Source organism: Thunnus albacares, chromosome 11, assembly GCF_914725855.1.
Source record: "Thunnus albacares chromosome 11, fThuAlb1.1, whole genome shotgun sequence".
NCBI lineage: Eukaryota > Metazoa > Chordata > Actinopteri > Scombriformes > Scombridae > Thunnus > Thunnus albacares.
In genome coordinates this window covers 10,668,470-10,690,925 of record NC_058116.1, presented here as the reverse complement: position 1 = coordinate 10,690,925, position 22,456 = coordinate 10,668,470, and the positions used below count along the sequence as shown (strand labels likewise).

General features: G+C 39.0%; 1 protein-coding gene across 6 annotated transcripts in view; it reads right to left on the bottom strand.

Annotated features, from left to right (window-relative positions):
• Positions 1 to 22,456, bottom strand: part of il1rapl1a (interleukin 1 receptor accessory protein-like 1a) — a 279,575-nt gene that overhangs the window by 235,427 nt on the left and 21,692 nt on the right. The window contains exon 4 of one of the 6 annotated variants that reach the window (XR_006405902.1): positions 12,221 to 12,486. The exons of the other annotated variants lie outside the window; for them this stretch is intronic. The gene's annotated coding sequence lies outside the window, so the exon portion shown is untranslated. Of the gene's footprint in view, positions 1 to 12,220; positions 12,487 to 22,456 lie in introns of those variants that run through there. 6 annotated transcript variants of the gene reach the window in all.

Sequence of the window (22,456 nt, the reverse complement as noted above, 5' to 3'; positions counted from 1 at the left end):
CTGAGTCCACAGCTGCCTCTGCATGTGGAAGAAGAACCGGTGTCCAGGAGGGAGAGAGGCTGCTGGGGCTACAGAGGGTTAAATGCTGGCTCTGACCCCCACTGATCACCCTGCTGAGTCTATAATGCCATCCACAGACCGAGGGCACAGGGAGACACACATGGCTCTGCTTTGAGAATATAAACTAGGCGAGACTTCTGTGGGTTGCAGGGGAAACAGAGAGAAGGGATTTCAAAGAAAGTCTTCTGAGAACTGCCATATGCTCAATAAGCCCTTTAACGCCTGCACTCTTTACCATTAACCATCACCAAGATGATATTCACAGAACGAATAGACAGCTCTATCCTTCAGAACTTTCCTCTTTGACTGCTTTGAGTGCCTGCACAAGATATATTTTTAATGCATCCTTAACCATTTGAAAGCAAGATCTAATGCTTTTTTTTCCTTTAAAATGAAAATGCTTGTTTGCTTGAGTGATTATGTATAACACTGTGTTGTACGTGTGCCTGTTCTTAACTTTAGTGAATGAACAAGATGCTCACACACAGTAGGCCTCTACAGAAACAATGGCAAAAAGGTCAGTGTAAATCAACACGATGACTCACAAGTAAACACAACCAGACCGACAACAAAGCTCTAATCAGCTGCTCAGCCTTTCTGGAAATTACTCCATTACATGAGTAACTCTCTGATGAAGTAAGGAGACAAGGAGCAGGGAGATAATACACTCTTGCACACTGTTGCGGGGTTACTAATATCCACTCTGGACTGGCATTGATGAATGAGATTCCATGGCTATGTGGAGGTGTATTGAGCGTGAGGTAAGAGAGAAAAGGATGCGGAGAATGGAAGAAGGCAGTTGGGTGATTAACCAAAGGTTGTGTAAATGGCCCCTCTGATAGTTATTTCAAACAGCTATTGTTACACCGGTGCTCAACAGTGTTTGAATGTGGGATCTTTTATTATTCTCATGGTAGATATCCAGAAACTCCAGGAGAGGAAGGGTATTCTTTTTACAGACATTGTTTCACCAGGCGATCTTTTTATGCATTGCTCTATTATTAATTTTTTTTTCTTTGTGGTTTCAACAAAGCTGTTGTTTTATGTATCCTCTCAGCAGCAATCAATATTTTATCACTCATCTGAATTAAACCCAGCCATGAAAATCTGCACAACTGAGACTAATGAGACAACTACTGAGGGTTGAGATGCTTATATTTTGTGGTGTGTTCAGGCTGAAAAATAAAGCCGACATGGAAGTGATAAAAAACTGTAGTTCCTTGAATGGCCACCTGAGGCTGGCTCCAAAACGACTCCGCTTAACTACTGGGTAATCCAAAATGGGCAAAGAGGTGGAGCTGAGGTGGGCCGAATGAAGCCTGGTTGCAGAAACAAGCCACCTAGCGGCTAGCGACCTGTCACTCAAAGTTAATTATGCATGACTTTACAGCTTAATAAAATTTAAACAGGTGAGTTAAATTTTCATCAAAGGGGAAATTAGCTATAGAGACCAAAACCGTTTTTTGTACCAAGCTGTAAACATGGGGGTCTATGGGGATTGACTCACTTTTGGAGCCAGCCTCAAGTGGCCATTTGAGGAACTGCAGTTTTTGGCACTTCCGCATTGGCTTCATTTTTCAGCCCCGGAGGTTGACGCTTGTAAAATACTCAACTTTCCCAACCTTTTTAGCATGTGACCCTTAAAAAAAACTACTGTCTACTTGTCATGTTTCAGATGTCTATGAGTTGTTAGTAGTTCAGCCAGAGAGAGATTTACCCTCTAAACTGCTCATTTTTCTCATTTGTATAACTGTTCAAAGATCAATGAGGCAGAAATATTCTCAAAAAAGGAAAGATAAGAGGAAAGTAAAAAGAAAAAATAACAATTAATAAATAAAAAAAAGTCTTTACCTATCAACAATCCCCTCAGACCCCCTCAGATTTATCTTGTGACAGGTTGGGAACCACTGCACTAAACTATAGAAAGTAGTTAAAATGAGCGTCACTTCGACCAGCCTCAAATGTAAATGCTACTTACACATTGTTGGATCCATAATAATAATGGAATATACAGTACCTTTGGACATACAAGGGGATGGGAAGGTGTGTCGAAGTTGGAATTGTTTAATATTATATTCGATACTTAAAGTACATTTTGCTGATAATAACATTTACATTATTGTCTTGGTACTTACACAAAAGTAAATGATCTGAATACTTCTTGCACCACTGCTTTCAGGCAAAGTTAGAGCAGGAGAGAAGAGGAGCAGGAGAAAGGAGAGACACCTAATATGCCCAAGCTGCCAGTCCTTGGTCAACATTAAACCTCCAGATTACATGCTTCAGCTGCTGAACCACATCATAATAGCTAATAGGCTATAGGAATGCACCTACAGACGCTTTGCATTATTGATTTAACTGTGGATTTTTTTAAAAAAGAAAATGATTGGTAAGTCTAAAAGTCAAAAATGTTTGACCAAAGCTCAGCATCTGTGTAAAAAAGGTCAGTGTAAACCAGCACAATGACTCACAAGTAAACACGACCAGATCAACAACAAAGCTCTAATCAGCTGCTCAGCCTTTCTGGAAATGACTCTATAATATGAGCAACTCTCTGATGAAGTAAGCAGACAAGCAGCAAGAAGATAATACACTCTTAATTACTGATGGACCATAGCAAAAAAAAAAAACGTCCGCCAGAGCTCGAGTTGACATCCTCAAATTGCTTGTTTTGTTGGTCCAACAGTCCAAAACCCAAAGACATTCTATTCATAATGATGTAAAACACTTCATAGATTAATCAATTATCAAAATTGTTGCTGATTAATTTTCTGTATAGTGACAAATTTATTAATCAACAAATGGTTTCAGCTGTACAATAATACACACTTAATTGTTTGTCTAATATAGTACACAGCTGGTTTTCATAGCAGCTCTGGGAATAAATAAAATACCTTCCAAATTCCTTCAGAGGGTGAGTAATACACTGTACAGTAGGGTGGTAAATTAAAGAAATCTGTCATTCACGGCACATATGTCAGTGCATTACGATGAAGACAGAACATACTGTGTGAAGTGCGGCATATTTCATACTTCTGCCTGGCACACTTCTGTCTGTTTAAAGTAAAGCTCTTCTCAATTTGACCTCATGGCTATTCTAAGGATGTGAGAGCACCTTCTCAGATCTATAAATGGGTGTCTCATAATGAGTATGATGACACCAAGCAGAAATACTCTTCTGTTTCATCAGGGAACTCATACAATCTGATTTATTCTATTCTTCTGTGGCAGATGCACTGTAGGAATGTCCTTTGTTCAAAAGGACTGTTAAATCACCTTTGGAAAAACTCGGAAACTGGTGTGGGAAAGTTGGACTTTGAGCACTCCACTACAAATCATTTTTTGTTTGATATGTTGCGTCTTTCATATTCAATATAGAGTAGGTTACATCATCATTGGCCTTGTGACAGAAGGTTGTGAGATTTTTTTTTTTTTTTGTATTAAAGGATAGGTTCACAACTTTTCAAGTCTGTCTCAAATGAAGATTGAAATTGGTTTTTCTTGCCATCATCATTCGTCCTTTTCATACTGACCATTAGAAGATCCCTTTGCAATGCACTTACAATGTAAGTGATGGGGGCCAAAATCCACAAGCCTCTTTCTGTGCATTCAAGTTTATCTGAAGCTAATATGAAGCTTCAGCCGTCCAAATTAATCAAATCAAGTAGACATCTTTCAACGTTAGTCTTTTTAGTGCCAAAGTCCCTCTTTTTGTTACTATACTTCCACCTCAGCTCAACAGGAAAACACTGTCCGAAGAAACACAAAGAGGGAATTTTATGCTAAAAAGACTGTAAATGTAATGTAATGTAAATGGCAGATATCTACTTGATATGGCTAACTCAGACTGCTGAAGCCTCATTTAAGCTACTTTTAAATGTATTTTTACACAAAATTACTGTGTGAACACACTGTAGATTTAGGCTCCATCACTTACATTGAGAGCACATTTGAAGGGGATCTTTTAATAGTTAGTATGAACAGGAGGAATGAATCTCTTTCAGTGTTCATATGGACACCTGACTGTTGTTTTAACAAAGACTTGAAGAATTATGAACTTATCCTTAAAAACAAAAACATTTTAAAATCCACAAAGATAGAAAGTTCATTTTTTATTGCAAAGCCCCAGAGAATGCCGCGCTGATTATCACGTATATCACGTAAATAACTGAGCAACAGTTAATGATAGATTTTACTCTTGTGAATAAGCATGAGAGTGTGTTTTATTTTCATTACTGCAGTTTGTGCATTGAGGGAAGTTATGATGATTAATATTGCCTCCGCATGAGCCTGAGTGATGGAGCTTGGGAAACAGAGAGACAAGGACAGGACATGAATGCTCCGCTGCACGTCGCCCCTGGTTAATCCTACAGCCATACAGGTTGTGACAGAGAGTGAATGTAGATGGGCTAATAGGCCTTACCAAGGCTCCAGGTTTTCCCTTCTTCTTTCAGATGTTGTACCAAGACTAACTGTTGTGGGTTTTGATTGTTAATTCTTATGGTATACAAAGTATAATCAACAGTTTCAATACACTGGTTTTACAGCACATTTTTTAATTTGCACGCAAAAAAAAGAACTTAATGGAAATGCCAGAGATTTTTAAGAGCCAAAATATGAAAATAAAAAGGTTGGAGCACTGATAAAGAGAAGGTGAGATGAAGGCTGACGGAAAGAGTTTTTTGACTAAACAATGACACTGCAAGATCTGCTTCTACTTCCACTTCTTAAGAGGTTTCACCTCATGGCGGCCACCCACTGTTACACCAGCTTTAATAAATCACTACGCTAATAACATGAATAATGCTGATACTGGAAACACAGCCATAGGAAGGAAAAGTGGTGTTTTACCAGGGATAAACAATACTTCTGATACATTTCAGTGTGTTTAAATACAAAATATGTACTTTTACTTGCACTTGACTGTGTGGAGAAAAATAATTATTTTTCAACCTGTGTATTTCTGTATTTTCAAAATAGGAATGATTTGTTTCCCACCCAACCAACAGCTCTGGCTTTCTGTTTGAGGAGTGTGTTGAGTATATTTTTCAGTCTAATAAGTTACAAAACCAATCCATAACTGTAGCTAGCACCGGGCATCACTATGGCTCTTTTTATACTACCTAACTATGCCATACTACTGTATGCAACAAAACTCTATGCAAACAAATTAAAAAGAATGTTACTGTGTGTTCAGACAGAATTCAGAGCAAATTTTAGAGGTGGTTCGACTGCATAAAAAGTCAATGGAAATACATGAGTAGGGGAGAATTTGCCCATGGCATCGCAAAGAAAATTGCAAAGACACATATCCAAGAGTTTTATGAATCTGCTTCATAAACGTACAGAGACAACAGGGAAAAGGAGAGAGACTAGGGAGAAATAACAGAAAGAACCAGAGTTTCTGATGAGTTCTGAGTTCAGTTAGAAGCTGAACTGAACACAAACACACAGGCACATTCCCACAGACAAGGTCAGTGGTTGCTAGCTAGTGACTAAGCACTATTTTTATTATCTAAATTAATACAGCAAAGATAAACAATTAAAGCCAATATTTAGAATTTGTATGATTAAAACATATTTTGGAATATTGCACATGCTTATGTTTTTATTCATAGAAACAATGTGACAAAGGTGAAAATAGGTATTCTTCTTGTGTTGCTTTCAGCCAAGGGTTGTGTATGTGGAGGTAGCAGGGAGATGGGTAAGCCCCTAGGAATAGCGCTGGGCTTTGAAGCCAATTTGACATAGTGGCCAAACCATGTAATTACAATGTCTTGTGATGCTATTGAGCCCAAAAGACTTTTTCTCCCATAGACTTACATTGTGAAAGAGATGTCTGTAAATCAGCAGATACATTTTTTTGAGCATCAAAACCCCTGCAAAATGACTCATTTCACTATCAGAATTTGGTTAATTTGGTCCGATCACATTTTGAAAGTCTAGAAGAGCCACACATAGCAAGAGGACTAAACTGGAAGTTAATGGTCTTGGCCGGTGGAAGTCTGTAGTGAGCATGCTCGTGCGCAGTGTGTTTTCAGGAAGTGGCTTTTTTGGCTTCATGCGCCACTGAGCGACTTTTACAGGAATGAATGGGGCCCTGCCCCAGACACTGTATCCAGTTCTCTTTATACATCCATGAGGATGAAGGATAGCATCTAGCATCATCTACCAGTCAGACAGTAGTGTTGTGATGCTAACACTTGAGAGAACCAGATTAAAAAATTCAAATTATACACATAATGTCTTTAAAGTTACGGAACTTATAGCATGTTTAGCATTTTTTTTATCTTGGTTAAAGTTGAAGAAGTTCTGAATATCTTAGTGGTATTACTATCAGTACAAATAATATGTTTTTTGGTGAGAGACAGATAATAATAATCATATGCTGTACATGTATTTGTGATTTTATGTATATTTTAAATATAATTTGTTGTATTTATGTCGATCCCCCTACTTCAATATTGATGTCACAAGTTAAAATAACCTTCAGCAGGTGATACTGTGTATAAAGTTCTGATTACATGTCATGTTATCTTCCCCTGCCCATGTATATGCCTCTGTCACCCAACTCTTACGTGTTTTTCTTTCTCCAAATCCTTTCTTTCTTACACATTCTCTTCTTCATTCGACATTTCCTCAGTGTCTTTCCATCTCTTGCGCTGCAGTCGTTTGTTTCTGGCTGTCTTTGATCATGAGCTGAGGAGGACAGTAATCTACTGGAAGCCAAGTGTTTATATCTAGGACAGCTGAGAATTGGGTCACACGTGATTTTTGCTGCCCTGGGCCCACATGGGCGCTACCTCAAAGTTTCCTCATGATTGTCTCTCTCTCTCTACTGTGCCCAAGTTTGTCAACAATGACTTGGCAGAACGGATGTAAATGTCCAGCCAAGTGTCAAGGTGAGACCACGATAAAAGACAGATGTTCTGCATAATACTCTATGCGCTATTTAAATCAATAGCATGGCAGCAGGCCAGCCTTAAAGGGGATTACAGTGATTTAAAGTAACAGCCTATTTACTGCCTGCATCTGCTTTATATTATATATTCAATGTTTTACCATTCACTGATTTTTTGACATTTTTAAATTACAAACTTCACAGTGTCAAACATAGCGTGACAGGCTGAATGATGTCTCAACTAACAAACACATGAAATAAAAGACATGAATAAGATATTACGTACAGTTGGTAAGGTGACAGGCTTCAGGTATTATTTCATGGTGATGACTTGATTGAAAGTGATCAGAGTGTAATGCAGTCACTGAGGATTTCAGGGTTCGCAAGAGGTAAAAGGTTTTGTTGCCTATTTATGTTTACAGAGACAGAAATAATATTTGGTCCAAAAAAACTGTTAGTATGAACATAAACACTGTTATGAAACACTCAACTTTGGCACTATGGAAAAAAGATATTTGCTGTAATGGATTATCCAGTGCAGGCCTTTTTTCAAGACTGGAAGCAGTTTTTGAAACTGTAAATAAAATGAATGGGCTGTTGTGAAAGCAGAAAAATGAATCACAACAACGGGGATTATGGAAAGGAAAGGGGAAAACTATGCAACTGATACAAAAGTCTCTCCATTTTATAGTATTTAATATTTCATCCTATAAAGTGAAGACCCATGGGTATGACTGTACACATTGCCCATACCCTAGTTTCTCTCTCTAGTGGCTGACAATAACCAGGAAATATTCCAAAATATTCAAAGAACCTATTGCTGAGTCTCATCAAAGACCACAATGAAGCAGAGACGTGTTGCCGTTACCTCTCTACGTAGTTTGTCACATTTTCTATAATAAAATAGTGCTTTGAAATTTGCCTGCAGATACAAAGCAGCAGGATGCCTAGTTGGATATTTTGAAAAGGTAATTCCACTGCTGATCAGTAATGTAGAGAGACATGGGGAGGCTAAGAGGAACAGAAATGTAGGTCTTTTAAGTTATAATGTCTTCTGTCCTCACTCCATTGGGCAGGCCACCAACAGACACCAGCAAACTGGCCATGCAGACTGCACAGTGATGTCAGAGGCACGTGTGCTCCCGCAGATGTGCCGGTAATTATGGGGGAATGAATAGTGATGTTTTAAGAGGAGATCACGAGCAATTACAGTGATTTAAAGCAATGGAGCCAGGCCCTGAACACACACCTTCTAATTACCAGCCGAGATCTCAGATCTCACATAGAGCACAAGAGATTTGGCATGTTTGCATAATCAAACAAAGGCTGCTGTATGATGTTTATCTTTCAATATTTGAAGGTCTCGATTCCGCTCGTGCTTGATAGTGCATTTCATCTGTGATGTGTTTGCCTCTGCAGTCGTTGTTGACGCTGTTAATGACTTTGAAGGAGCTTGATGATATATTTAGCAGCTAATCAGGCAAAATTAATCTAAAGTCATTTGGAAATTTTGTTGTATTCCAATAGCTTGCGGGAATGCATTAGATAGGAGTTTGTGAGAGGGGGTATCCACAAGAGGCCAAAACAGGGATATAATTTCATTTGATTGCCACACTCATCAAGTCCAAATGAAGATTAATGAACACATGATGGAGGATTGAAAATAATAATATTGCCGTTGTCTTTAGGGCTCTAATTTGTTTGAGAACATGCTGTCACGCTACAGAGGGCTTATTGGCATTTGCTAATGGACTGCTCATTGCAATGGAGACAAGGAGGGGGGCTTTTGTATGAACTAGTAAGGTCACAATCTATAAAGAGTTAGAATAAAAAGTGGTGTGGGTGTATTTTTATCAGGTACATCTGAAGCAACTGCAAAGAAGAGAAACTTAACATAAGAATGTGTGAGCACAAATGAGCTAGTGCATAAGGAGGGGGTGGCCAATTCCCTAAATAACTTGTTCATTGATCGCAGCAAGTAGATGCAGTATTGATAGTGTTGTTTGCCCAAAGGACCCAGATCCACTAATAATTAATTGCGATAGAATAAGGAGGCAGGGCATCTATACTGCATTGCAGCTCTACATTGGAGATACAGTATATTACAGTTCATGTTCAACCCTGTCTTGTATATAATTTGCAAATTATCAAATACCTGATGCTGCCCCAACAATGTTTTGTATCACCACAATGAGGAAACCACATTGCAAAACAATATCTATTCATAGCAACTGAAGCGTGATTAAAGGGGCCATATTATGAAAAACTCACCTTTTCAGTGCTTGTGAGTATGTATCTGGATCTCTGATGTGCCTGCTAACATACAAGCTGTGAAATAAGACAACCCAGTGTGGGCTGGCTTGCTCTGTACCTATGTGATTCAACAAGCCCTTCAGATTTGCTGCAGATTCTTACGTCACATGGGGCAAAGCTAGGCTAAGGCTAGGCTAAGTTGAGGGTGAGCCGCTAATTGCCAACAGACGGCTGCTGAGCCTTGGCGAGCTCTGCGAGAGAGGGAGCAGAGCCAGACTCAAACCAGCTTTTTAGACAGGTTGTAATGGTGCGTGATCCTTGTGGTATTTTGACCAAAGCATGTCAGACAGATTTTATTAAGACCGCAGGGAACTGTGTTAACTTGTGGAAAAGGGGTATAATATGGCCCTTTTAACAATGTTATCATTGTGTTTTGGCAGTCACAACACTTGGTTAAGGTAAGATCATGGCCTTGGTTTAATATTGGAAAAAGTCAATAGTGACTTGAAACACGAAGACTTTACTAACATTTAATCAAAACTGCTATCTTTTCCTAACCTTACTCCTGTTTGTGCTTTTGTTACATAAACCTAACCTTTGTCGTAGGGCTGCAACTAACAATTATTTTCATATCGATTAATCTGTCGATTATTTTCTCAATTAATCAATTTATTGTTTGGTCCATAAAATGTCAGACAATATTGAAAAATGTTGATCAGTCTTTCCCAAAGCCCAAGATGACATCCTCAAATGTCGTCTTTTGTCCCAACAACAGCCCACAACCCAAAGATATTCAGTTTACTATCATAGAAAATATTCACATTTGAGAAACTGGAATCAGAGAATTGTGACTTTTTTTCTTTAAAAAAAAAATCACTAGTCTCCAGTGTCAAAGTCCTGGACTTGAATGCCCGCTGTCTAACCCGACATCCTCCCTATAAATTAGGCTATGTGCAGTACAAGAGCGTAACACTTCGTTCAAACTGCTGGAAAGGTTGTTGGTTGTGATGCAGTTGCCCTGTTGTAGCAAAGCAAGACACATTCCAGCAGAATATGGAGCAAAGTAGACTTTACTTCAATTGTGTGCGACTCTGACAAACTGTTAGTAGAAACAATTCTGAAGGACTGTTTATTTTACCAATGCTGTTAGCTTCCCCCATATCCACTGAGATAATATACTCCCCATATAATTTGTTTATGCTAATGCTAGTTTAGCTGCTCCTATCCATTAAAACCGTTGACATTATTGGTGTTGTGGTAATTATGGCAATAGGATGGAGGTCTGTGCGCCTTGCAACCTAAAGGAGCTACTAGTATAATTTATTTATTGCATTTTGAAACTGGTTTAATATAACTTTACTGTGATGCTGATTAAGCATATAAAGCATGTGTGCATTAGTAGCCATATCATGGGAGAATTTATTTGTAATTCTGGTAATAAGCCATTTATGTTTTGTATGTTTGGTTGCTTGATTCTTATTATATTTTGGCACTTTGTATTTGTTCTTGTTAGACCACAACATCATTTAACTCTAAACCCATAAGCCAAGATGGTTGCAATACTGTGCTGTTGTGTTAACTATAGCTGTATGTTTTGTGTGTTCTGGCCGACACCCCAACGTGAACATCACTATTATTGAACCAACACCTAAACAGTATTGAGTGAATACCTATTCCATTACCACTAAATGTAATCCCAGCAGCACTTAAAGGACAGGTTCACAATTTTTCAAGTCTCTTAAAACAACAGTCAGGTGTCCAGATGAAAACTGAAAGAGGTTCCTCCTGTTCATACTGGCTATCAAAAGTTCTCAGTTTAAATGCATTTTTAATGTAAGTGATGGGGGGCAAAATTCACAGTGTCTCCACACATTTTGTGCAAAAATGTATTTAAAAATGTATCTGAAGCTTATATGAGGCTTCAGCAGTCTGAGTTAGTTATATCAGTGTTTCCCTGTTGCAGTGAAAGTACAGTAACAAAAAGAGGGAAGACTGAGTGAGAGTGAAAACGTAACTGGCAAGACAAATTTGTGGTATAGAAACTCATTTCTAAGTAACTATGTTTTAAATTCACTTCAAAATCATTTCTAGGAGATAGGGTTGCCATGTTGACTCGTATCCTAACAATCATCTTTTCAAAAGAACCTCGACTTTAGAGGTCTACTGCATTAAAAACCCATGAAAAAGCTTTATGTTAGGCTTCATCTGAGATTTTTGGGCTATATTCATTAAATGAGGATTCTGTTTCTATAGACTTTAGCCTCCAGAAGTTTTCCACTGCAGAGTTTTCCGCTCACTTGATCTATACAGCAGTCAACACACAGGGATATAATATATACTTCAGCATGACACTGATATTCAAAAACCTCCCTTTGTGTGTGTGTTTCCCAACGACTGAATAAACTAAACAGTCAATGCTGGCCAAACAAGTACTTCACTATAATCTATTAACAATCCTTGTGTATTCATTAGATGAAAATCTCCACCATTACTAATACAATCCCTCATTACGCAAAGCAATTTTAGAGGACAAACCTGAGACACTGAAGCCATACTCAGCATCATTCACAGAGATAAGGTTCTGTATAATGGGCCACAATCATTGTCTCCCTCCTCTCATCTGTTTAAAGCGAGCGACATTCAGTGTTTGTACGAGGCACAACTCAATAACACCACGCTTGTGCATATGAGTTATTAATAACGGTGTGCTCTTGATGCTCATGCCCTCAGTTCTTGCCGACTGACACTGCAGCTGCACAATGTGTTCTTCAGAATAACGTTGTCCAAATTGCATGTACGAAGATGCCTGAGGTTTATGAGTTCTGTCGCACTCAGGGCCGAGGGATCACGTCTAACACGCAGCTCAGATGAAATGTGTGATTCGAAAGGAAGGAGATGACAACTCTATTATTTCCTGAGTCATCAAGTATCCACTCTAATACTTTCCGTCTGTCCTTCATCCCATCTCTCCTTTCACTCTCACTGTGTTTAAAAATGTAAGCCCGACTCAGTTGCTGTTTTATTAACTTCAGTATAAGATACATTGGAAATGGGAAAGACAGAACATAGTGTGCCACTGAGTGTCATATACAGTATGGTGTCTAGCACTGTTATTTTTATCCTATCCCAGCCAAAGGTTCACACAGGTGGGCATCCGCATAAACACACTCACATTTATGCGCAAACAGCAAGAATTCTGCTGCTACTTTACTCATCGCTGGGGGATAATGTGTGGGTGGACCCTGTGGGCAACTTCTGATCCCTCAGACCACCTGACAGAGAGAGAAGGTGAGAGAAAGAGAAACAAGAGTGAGACAGTGAAAAAGATGGTGTGTGTGTGTGTCTAGGAGAGAGGAAGGTTATGTAAGGGCTGTGAAAAAAATGTCAGCTGTTAACATCTTTCTCGACCTTTGGAAAATTACAGCTCTGTTATAAGGTAGACTCATTGCTTATAGAACAGAATAACATAAATTAAACCATGCAGAAGTGTTATAGTCTGGCTCTATGTCCCTTCCTCCAGCTGTATTCCAACTTTCCCTGCTCCCTTTGTTGCCATTCTCCACCAGTCCACCAGACACCGTCAGACTTTTCTACTTGCTTTCCAGATCCTGCAACGCCCATCTGCCCTGAAATCACTGCAAATCCATCATCATTCCCTCACCCTGGCTTCCCCGCCCATCTCCCCACCTGTACCTCATTCTCTCATCACCTTTTTTCCTTTGTCAGAATATTGTAATTGTCATGTTTTTTGTCAGTGCTTTCAAGCTTCTGTTTTCTGTATCCTGTTACCTGGACCATATCTGTATCTGCTTGCCTGCCTTTCTGGACTTTTCCTTGTCTCATCCCTGCAACTCTGTGGACTTAATACAACTGCTGGTTAGACTGTTTGGACTTGCCACCCATGCGTGTGACCTTTCATATCTCTCTTTTGACAATAAACTCACTGAACTGTCCCTGCCTGCCTCTATAGTCTGTATTTGGGTCCTTCCCCTGCTGCCTAATACACATCATCCGTGACAAGAAGTCTATTTCTGAGTTCAAGATTCTGGAGGAAATAGAGAGAAGCATCTGTAAGGAGGGAGAAAGCATGTCAGTATGCCTGGCATTATGGTTGATCATAAATTAACAACAAGATTAGCATTACAGCCTAAGATGTGTTTCAAATAATACTTGGGCACAAAGAAATTAGAGCGACAACAGTGATATTATTTCACAAAATGTCAGGTTTGTCATGTTGCCCTTAACCTCTTTATATTAAAATAATGATTTTAAGTTTAAAAATGAATCTTTTCATTTGACATTTGGATTGACCTGACAGTCTTATTTGTCAAGAGGCAATTTCCTCACACACAAACACTGCTTAGCACAGTGCTCCTTTTTTAAATTGCTGTAGTTCAGTCGGCCAGCTCACATGAAACACATTAATTATGTGAATATAAAATGTAGACCGGGCACCAGCTGTGTAGCCACCCGACAACAAAGCACCAAACATTGCAGAGAATATCATTTCTTGTCTAATCTAGTTAACTTTAACATATTAAATACACAAACATTCATGGCATGGAGCAGACAATCAGACTAGCTGATTACTATCAGTATATGTGCAGATAGTTTACACTGATGAAAACTTTGATGAAATTGTAATATGAGGAATAGTGAAGTAGCTGTCACAAACTAATTGCTTTGAGTTTAAATACAAAACAAGGCACTGTGGATTAAGCAGCCAGTGTTTGGAGGTATTTACTGATGATCAACAGCTAGCTTAGCATCAGCCCTGGTGACTGCACTCCTACTCTGAACAAAACCCACTGAGTGTAGCCTTACCAGCGGCTTGCTAGCCAGCTAAGAACAAATAGCATGTAAATAAGACAGCTCTGGAAATACCAAAAGGTTTATTCTTCCTCTTAGCGCCAAGCTAACGGTACCAAGCTAACAGCACTTCACTAACGGCCCCTTACTTGGATAAGCAACTGTACTGTTATTAATGAAACTCATATTGTAATCCCTAACACTCATTACAGAAAAAAAAAATCTCATTATGCATTACACAGTGATGTGTAACTATCCAATGTATAGATAACCACAATGATGCAACAATGCCGCAAAAGCAACAAACTAAAAATGCCACAAATTAATTCAGTCAAACTTGAGTATAAAAGTTTTACATTCTTTTGATGCGGCCCTTGCTTTAACCTCTACCTGCATTGTCTTTGTCCTTGTGCATATGTTCACATCCTTAAACTGCTCTATTCTAGACCCAAAGAGGAAATCATTGCATGCCCTGACGCCCTTTATAGTTGTAAGGTCTCTCATCTATCAGGGACAAAACTGAGTCAGATGAAAACCTGTAATGAGCCCCCCCCAGTGAACCAACATGCTTTACACAAGTAGTGTTACTGTGGTCGCTCACACCTCAGGACTGATGATGTATGATCAACCTGAGGACAGAACAACGGCATAGATCAAACCCTACTAGCTTTGTCAGTAACAAGATATTGATTTGGATCCTTGCCCAATAGAAATGATGATAGGTGTCTTGGTGGTGCTTGGTTTGGCCAACTGACAACAGTGAGTTGATTTTTTTTTTTTACATTCCTCTCTTGCTCTCCCTCTTCTAGTCCCATCCATGCCAGACATCTCTTCCGGGAGACCAGAGAGAGTGGTAGGGGCATCTGAGACATGGCATGAAGATAAGGGTTATAGTGCTCAACAGACAGTGTCTGTCTCCAAACCCCTCAGCCAGATGGACACTGTCTGCCAGGGAGAGGGCCAATCCCCTAGGTTCACACATGCAAATTCACACATGTATAAACACACATTATACCAGGGTACTTTAGTTCACTACTATATTACATGTTAATTCCAAAAGGTGTGCAATGATAAAGAGGGGTAAAATACACTAAATTCATACTGTATTGTTTAAATACCTGCCGATTGGAGCTGCTGTCAGTTGCACTACAGCTGAAGCCAAGGGTAATGAAAGCTCTCCAACAGAAAAAGGCATAGAGACATTTGAGCCATATGTGTTTTTCATGTCCATATGCGGTTTTGTTGTCCATCCGATCGCTGGCAAACACTGGCTGCTACATGGAAGCCATGGAGTGCAAGGCCAGGAAACTGAGAAACTATGTCTGTGTTCGATGATATCTGCCTAGCCCCTTCTCTTCCAGGGGGAGATGTAACGGTCTGTGAGCCCCCCAGATCCACAGACAGATGGAGACACTCATCTTTCCTCCTCCTCCCCCTCCCCCTATTCTCCCAGGCGGAGCCATTCATCCTGCCCCAGGGAACATATGTGCTGCTTCTAGGAGGAAGTGCAATATCTCATATAAGGGCCAACTTTGAGATCTGGCATATTTCCCGAGGGGCATTTTATTCTTCTGTTGGACCTTCTGTTTTGATGGGCAGGCTTGCATTCAGTGCCCATTTAACAGACACATAGGGCACACTCAGACCTCCTCTGTGGTGCCAAACTTCAGTTACAAGTAAATGTGATCACACTCCAAACTGAAGAATTGATACAGTACAACGCAGAGGAAAGGCTATGAGCTATGATGATCCTGTCTGTCCGCAGATTTGGAAACAACATTCAGCCCAGGTGAACATGGTACAAATTGTTGGCCCTTTCAGGTTGCTGTTGAAAGCCAATTACCTAATCCAATATTCCTTTCACTTTTACAATGACTGAGGATGATTAAATGCCATTCTATCCAGGTAGTGAGCTATTAAATGGCCCCACCTCTGCCACTCTACAATCAGCTCTTCTTTTAATTTCTTTAAAGATGAAAGAAGAACTAAAAGTGCAAGATTACTGTTGGGTACTTTCAAAGGTAATAATGAAGTTAACCTAGAATTGACTTTAGGATATTACATTGTAGTTGTTGTAGTGCCTTATTCTTTGCCAATTGGGAAAATTTCTTAATGCGGCTAAAACAGATGATTTTGTGTCAGTGATGCAGCTTTCCTAAGCATCAATACACTATGACAGATTTTTTTTGTATCTTCATTCTAGCAGCAATAATATATTTAATCTAGAGTTTGCCAACCAGTTGAATAAGTGCTGATCACATTTCCATAACAATGTGGCAAATTATTACATTCAGTCAGCAAAAATACTGGCAGAGGACCAAGAAAATCAGTGGATAAAAGGATGTCAGTGATCACAATAGGCCTTTAAACCCTCAAGATATCAAAACATTCGGTGGCCATCAGTCGAGAGGAGAAAATCAGAGACACTTCACAAATGACTGTTAAATTCCCCACATTTATACATCTAGACATTTGCTGCATTTAAGTTAATACGCTTTTTTTGTATTGGTTTTGAAGTATTTTTGAATCCCAAGATAAATCTTGGACTCATTACGTATTATAAAGGTGCCTTTTAATTGTTCATTCCTCAAGAAACCATTCTGGCACCTGTGCCTGGGGGTCATGACAGATTGTAAGATTTCTTTACACTAAAAGTGAAAAATAATTCATAAACTACTATGAGAGTTCTTCAGTAATACAGAGATTTTCATAAGTCTGCAGTTGTTTGTTGTAAAAATGAAGCCTAGCCTTCCGTTCCAACCAATCAGAAAATGACGCCCTGGAAAATCTGAGAAATGTCAAAACAACCACTCTAGCCGAGCCCTGATTTCACTTATTACATGTAAAGTGTACTGTAACTGCTTGATTATGAGCCATATAATCAAAGTGGGTTATGTCACATTGCAATATAGAAAAAAGCAATTACTTGGCTAGGTTCAATATGGATAAGTGTAAATCTTTGTTGCATCTTATTGCAATGGACTGTCAGCACTATGCAATTCATGTCTCTATAGGACTTATGCAAAAATAATTGTACTAATCTTCACAAACATGACACTGGCAGGCAATTTCAAACTCTGAAAAGAACCAACAGCCACATAACTGTCAACTTCTCACATTAAGACTTAGATGTGTAGGTAAGACGGTATCTTGTTTTTCTAGCATGTTTTCTTTATCAAGATAATAGCACTTATTAAAATGTACAGAATCCTTTGTGTCCACACTGTTGTTGAATACGGTAGTATTTATCACTGCAGTTAACACACACAGTAAATACTGTAGATCTACGTAAACTACACTGGAAGTGATTGATAAATAAAGCTTCTTAAATCATCGAAACCACACAATATAAATTAAATTTGTTGGAGCACACCGTAATGTCTTTGCTACTGCCAAGTTCATTGTTTTAATTTATCATATATTTAAGACCAGTCTGGACTATATATCTCAAATTTATTTGGTGAGGATTAAGAAACCACGCCAAATGATTACAAAACACAAGACTGACTGCACAGTGAACATTATGACAGATGAGTCATACAGGTGTGAAGTTAGATCTATATGTATATCTGGTTGTATTTAAGGGGCGATGGTAACAATGATTTAAATTCAAACAATTGGGAAAAAAGAGAATGCTTGTGACTAGAAATGGACAACTTGATGGTATTCATACTATTCTTGACTAAAGTGGTGGTTTGAAATATGTAATTTATTAAGTTGAATATTTAACTGTTTGGGTGGGTTTCGAACTGTCTTTTGCTTGTTTGTAGTTTCAAGTCAAGTCAAATTTATTTATATAGCACATTTCATACGACAGGCGTAAACTCAATGTGCTTAGAAAACAAGTAAAGATCATACATGACAAAAATATATAACATTACATTAACATTACATATATAAAACAAATAAGATAAAATATAAAATAAGATGTTACATATTTAAAAACATATCATTCTGCATATAAAATTAGAAGGTGAGAAGGTATTACAATAAGAGAGTAGGGTAAGAAGGTATTATTATCATTGTTAAAAGAAATAATAATAATACTGTTTCTAAAAAGAAGGTTTTACCCATTAACCTAACTAAAAGCTCGCAAAAAAAGATGTTTTCAGTCTGCTTTTAAAAGAAGACACTGTTGTAACAGACCTGAGTTCGTGTATAAGAGAATTCCAGAGAGTAGGGCCATAATGACTGAAGGCACCATGAGCTGATTTAGTGTTTATTCTTGGTATAGTGAGGAGACCTTTACTTGATGATCTCAAGGGTCTGTCTGGTGTGCATTCAGAGAGCATGTCAACAATGTAGGAGGGAGCTAGGCCGTTCATAGCTTTAAAAACAATAAGAAGCATTTTAAAATCAATTCTTTGCTTTACTGGGAGCCAGTGAAGAGAAATTAAAACAGTGATGTGTTCACACATTTTGGTTTTGGTTAATACTCTGGCTGCAGCATTCTGAATAAGTTGGAGTTTATTAAGCAATTGCTTTGCCAGTCCAGCAAAGACTCCATTACAATAGTCTAGTCGACTGGAAATGAATGCATGAACCAACTTTTCAGAATCTGATTGTGACAGGAAAGATCTAACTTTGGATATATTTCTAAGATGATAAAAAGCAGTCTTAGAGACATTGGAAATGTGCCTCTGAAAGTTAAGATCAGCATCCAAAATCACACCCAAGAATTTGACATGCTCACAGGGTTTTACCGACAGGGGAGTTAACAAAGAGTGAATCTGGTGCCTCAAAGCCTTCGAACCTGCTAAAAGAATCTCAGTTTTGTCTTCATTTAGCTGCAAGAAATTCTTGGCCATCCGATATTTAACCTCAGTAATGCACTGGATGAGATCATTCACTGGGTTAAGGTGGTTGGCAGAAACAGATATGTATAACTGTGTGTCGTCAGCATAGGATTGATATATGTTGTATTGTTGAATGATGGACCCAAGTGGGAGCATATACAAATTAAACAGTAGAGGGCCAAGAATTGACCCCATATGGAATGTTGACTTCATCTGATTCAGAGTTACCTACAGAAACAGAAAAAGATCTACCAGTAAGGTAAGAAGAAAGCCAGTTAAGAACAGTGCCTCTAAGGCCTTAACAGTGTTCAAGGCACTTAAAAAGAATTACATGGTCAACCGTATTAAAGGCTGCACTGAGGTCGAGAAGTACTAGAACAGTAAGTTTGTGGTTGTCAGAGCTAATTTTAATATCATTCACAACTCTGACCAGGGCAGTTTCTGTACTGTGGTTAACTCTAAAACCAGACTGGTAAACATCAAAGTAATTGTTATGACAGATACATCTGTACATTGACAACACTTTTAAACAACTTGGTGGGCATTGGGTCAAGAGCACATGTAGCAGAGCTTAACTGTTGTACTACTTCTTGCAGCTCATAACTTTGAATGGGAGCGAAGTTGGAGAGGGTAATAGCAGTATGGCACTGAGTGGAAGAGGGGAAGTCACTTGCACCAACAGAAGAAGCCATGATTTTGTTTCAAATGTTAATAATCTTGGATTTAAAATATGAGGCAAATTCATTGCATTTTTGTGAAGAGGAGTTCAGTGGGTATTGGTCTGAAGGGATTGACCAATTTATCAATTGTGCTGAACAGAAACTTAGAGTTATTGAGATTTTCGCTAATAATTTGAGAAAAGTAATGCTGTCTAGATGCTTTCATTTCTTTGTTATATTTACTGAGCAAGTCTTTTTAGAGAATATAATCAGCCTGCAATTTGGTCTTACGCCATTTGTCCTCAGATTTACGGCAGGTTCTTTTTAGTGCCTTCACTCTTTCAACACTCCTCCAAGATACTTTTGATTTACCAGAAATTATCTTGGTTTTTACAGGTGCAATATCATCAAAAATGTGTGTCACTGAAAGATTAAAATCATTAACTAAATTGTCACACAAAGACAATGAGGACAAATTAAAAACAGAAGTAAAATCAGAATTAAAATCAGAATGTGACCAGGTACTCCTAGCAGAGTTAGTATATCTAATGATAAACTTATCAGATGTGTCTGATGGAGCACCTTTTAACTGATTTTAGACCAGGTACATGTTTGGTCACCCAAGCAACACTGAAAAAATACAAAAATTATCTGAAATCCCAACATCTAGAGTGCAGTTTAGGGTTATATCAAGGCCCTTGGAAATGACCAGGTCAAGAGTGTGACCCTGATTATGAGTAGGCAGTGTGCTGTGTGAAATCAAACGTTGATAACAAGTCAGCAAACTAGTTGGCGAAATGGTCTGTGGTGTTATCAGTTTACCAAATTCAGATATAAAGTCTTTTTAAGCCTTGGAGGGCGGTAAACTGTGAGTACTAGACAGGGATATGCAGATTTCATTACCAGGGCTAAATACTCAAAAGTAGAGTGAGAACCAAATAAGACGCTTTTACATGATAAAATATCTGAAAAAATGGCAGCAGACCACCCTTTTTATTTGACCTGGTGAAATGTGAAAATGAGAATTCAGATAGAGAAGCTTCAATCAGTTCCTTGCTACCAGTTTCATTGAGCCAAGTCTCAGTAAGGAGAATACAATCAAGCCTATGTGATGTTATGAGATCATTAATAATGGAGGTTTTATTAGTAAGGGATCTGACATTGAGAAGTGCAAACTTTAATGTCCTTGCAAAATAGTTGGAGTTGTCAGCAGAGTCAGGCCTGCTGTGGCTAGAGTTTTCCAGAGACTGGGTTTGAGAGTCGGAGCACACAGTGGCAGGACCCACACCGTTAGAAGTGGATGTAGTGATGGGAGACACATAGGTCTGGATCGGGTCTTGTCGTGTTGCATATCAGAAAGAATTAAAGGCTATAAACTGAATGAAATTAGCAGTCAACTGCTTTGTTCCCTTTCTATTTGGGTGCACACCATCAGCTCTGTACAGTCTTGAGTTAGTCCAAAAGTAATCGAAGTTGGAGATGAAGTCATATCCTGCAGCAGAACAGAATTTTTTTAGCCAGTGGTGAAGACTGAAGACAGTAGGTGATAGCACCAGGAAGAGTTAGCCTAAGTGTCTGACGATAGAGTCACCTACTATCAAAATTTCCGGATTATTGCTTTGTTTTGCATGTGGGCTTTGCCTTATGTATTCCTTTGCACATACTTTTATGTTGCTCTGCCTCAGTTCATTACAAATTGTCTGCACCTGTGCACTTTTTGATTAACTCTGTGAAGCACCAATCCCTGCAGGATGTTTTGGGCCCATGGCATGGCCGGTCTGTTACCCCCGGTAAAAGACAAATACCTGTAAACAGCAGCATGGATGGAGACAGAGGAAGTGGATGATGGCAGAGATGGCTTCCTAAGACCACATCAGGAGGGGAACAACTGAGCTAGGGGGCAGCATGCCTTGGCCTACGGTTTAGGTAAGGACCAGGTGTTTTGTGAGATCTTAGCCAAGTGCAGTATCTCTTTGAGCATTTCTATGGACACTGTGGCAAATTCACAGGAGAGAGCTCAGCAGTGCTGCCACACCATGACTCACTCCCCAGACTCTATAGCCCAGTGTCATTGCCACCAGACAGAGGAAGGGAAGAGACAAATCCAAATGAAGAAGCAAGGGAAGAGGGGCCACCCACTAATGACAAGAGCCGCCACCCCAGAGCAGATGACAGCTAGCCAGCAGACCAACAAGAGAGGCCAGAGTAGTACAGGCATGACACAGAGATGCAGGGCAGAGTGGGGACTTCTGCCCAACCATGTAAATATTGTATTTGTGTATAGTACTCTAGCAAAAAAGAAGCTGTGTTGGCTGTAAACCACAGTGGACTGGCTGTTGGCTGTTGTTGTCTGTTTCCCTAGCTACCCTGGGACGGCCTGGAGAGAGATAGAGGACCACAGCTCTGGGGAGGACAACGGCCGCAGCCGACTGGAAAGCAAACTGGCCTACATACAAATGCTCCGGTTGTGGATATTTCAAGTATTTATTTCCCCTGTTTTTACTTGGACTTTTAAGACTCCCTCCTGCTTCCTGGACTTTAATCAAGTTGTTAGGTGGATTTCAAGTTGCTGTATCTCCAGTTTTTAAATTAATTTTTAATTTTGGTTTTATATTTTGTGTTGGTTTTTTTTAAGCTAGTTCGATGCTTTTAAGTATTGTAATAATTTTTTAATAGTCTTTGTGTCCTTGCTCTCCCCCAATATAAAGAACCTGCGTACTATTTATATTTTAATTCCATCCCCACTCCCTCGCTACATGTAAGTAAATAAATACTTATAAATGATACACCCTTTAAATGCATTAATGTGGTGGAAACATCTTTATCAGGAAAACATGTTCCTCTGAATCATGCAAAATCTGAGATGTAAAAAGGGGGGAAAAACTGTAAGTCACTTGGGACAAAAACACCTGCCAAATGAATGTAATGTTATAACAGCCCAGCATTCCACCTCAGATCACTGCTGCATGACAAAAAAT